A 1,399-nucleotide genomic window follows, 5' to 3' on the forward strand; every position below is an offset into this window, starting at 1 on the left:
TTCAAACTTTCCTTTTTGCTAAAGCATATAGTTAGGGCTGGACCAGGGGACCCTGAATCCTCCCTTAGTTATGCTGCAGTAGGTGTAGGCTGCTGGGGGATGTAATCGATTACAACCTGACTCTCTGCAGCTGCTTTTTAAGTCACTTTAAATTCTTTTAGAGCGTTAAAGTCATCTCAGCCTCAACCTCACTCTGAGCTGATAATCAGTCACTGATGGAATTGCTGTCAGTTCAATTCAACTCAGCCCACCGAACAGGCTAAATTCACAGAGCATGCTACCATGGTAACCATCCCAGAGTTGAGGTCAACTCTGTTTGCAGAGGATACAAAGATCACTTTTATCTCAGGATTCACAAAGTTAGAGTTTTAGCTGAACTTGTCAGTAAATACATGGTGACGCCAAAACAAAAATATCAGTAGAAACATGAGGCAGAATAATAAGGAAATCCCAACAGAGATCCAGGATGTTGGTGCAGAAAAGAAGACAAACTCATATATAAATGCAGGCTGTGCTGCATCACAGGTTTTCTGCTCCTTCCATAAAAGTGAGATTTCTCCCGCTGTGGACTGGAGCCCTGCCAGCTACACCTCACTACTGGAAGACCAAAGGTTCAGGCTTTTCCTTTAATTTGGCACCAGCCAGTACATTAATGAAAAAAGATGAAGTTCAGAAAAATCAGCAGAAAGTCTAAATGACGCATTTCTCTGACAGGAAACAAACCAGCTGAAGGGCTTTACCTCGAGTGTAGCCAGATATTCTTTCACTGATTCCTGGATGTATTGATAACGTTCAGCCGCTTTTTCTTCCTGCTGTGTGAACCAGTAAAACCCACCTTTTATCTCACTTTGCTCCGTTTTTGTCTGTTTTTCTCATCTGTAGCTTTGGTCGCCAGTCTGTTGTGAAATCTTTCTTCCTCTTTTTGTCACGTCTTTTCAAATCCTCTTTTCTATCTCTTCTCCTTTGTTCATTTGTCTCTCCTTTTTCTGCACCTTCAGCAGAATCACTTCTTCAGAGCCCATTGACCTTTAACCTCTGATATCAGTCAGTGCAATGGACTTTGTTTCTGTGCAAATAATGGAAACATGATAACAGAGCAGAACAACAGCACAGATAACGAGGAAATATCTGAGTCATTACTGATGTTGAATTTTCTTTTCTTCCCTGAACCAAGAAGCAAGTTCAGCATAGCTGAGATTTCTTTCCCTAACTGGCTTCTGTAACACCATCAGACGGGGGTTGTCATAAATCAACCCAGAATTTATTTAATCCAACTGTGAGCGTGTTCGCGTAAACGAGGACAAGTCTACAACATGTGACTTATCACAAACGTGGTCGGGATAGTCAAGCCACGGATTTCACAAAGCAAGATGAAACTGTGACATCGGAAAAATCTGAA

The 1,399-nt window shown here is 41.7% G+C and overlaps 1 protein-coding gene across 1 annotated transcript in view; it reads right to left on the minus strand.

Annotated features, from left to right (window-relative positions):
* LOC102195307 (signal-induced proliferation-associated 1-like protein 2) overlaps positions 1-903 on the minus strand; it is a 56,946-nt gene extending 56,043 nt beyond the window's left edge. The window contains exon 1 of the mRNA XM_005754968.2: positions 836-903. The gene's annotated coding sequence lies outside the window, so the exon portion shown is untranslated. The remainder of the gene's footprint in view (positions 1-835) is intronic.
* Between the last annotated feature and the right edge of the window lie 496 nt (positions 904-1,399).

The sequence above is a fragment of the Pundamilia nyererei genome, unplaced genomic scaffold (assembly GCF_000239375.1).
Source record: "Pundamilia nyererei isolate P.nyererei 1_Seehausen unplaced genomic scaffold, PunNye1.0 scaffold00786, whole genome shotgun sequence".
Taxonomy (NCBI): domain Eukaryota; kingdom Metazoa; phylum Chordata; class Actinopteri; order Cichliformes; family Cichlidae; genus Pundamilia; species Pundamilia nyererei.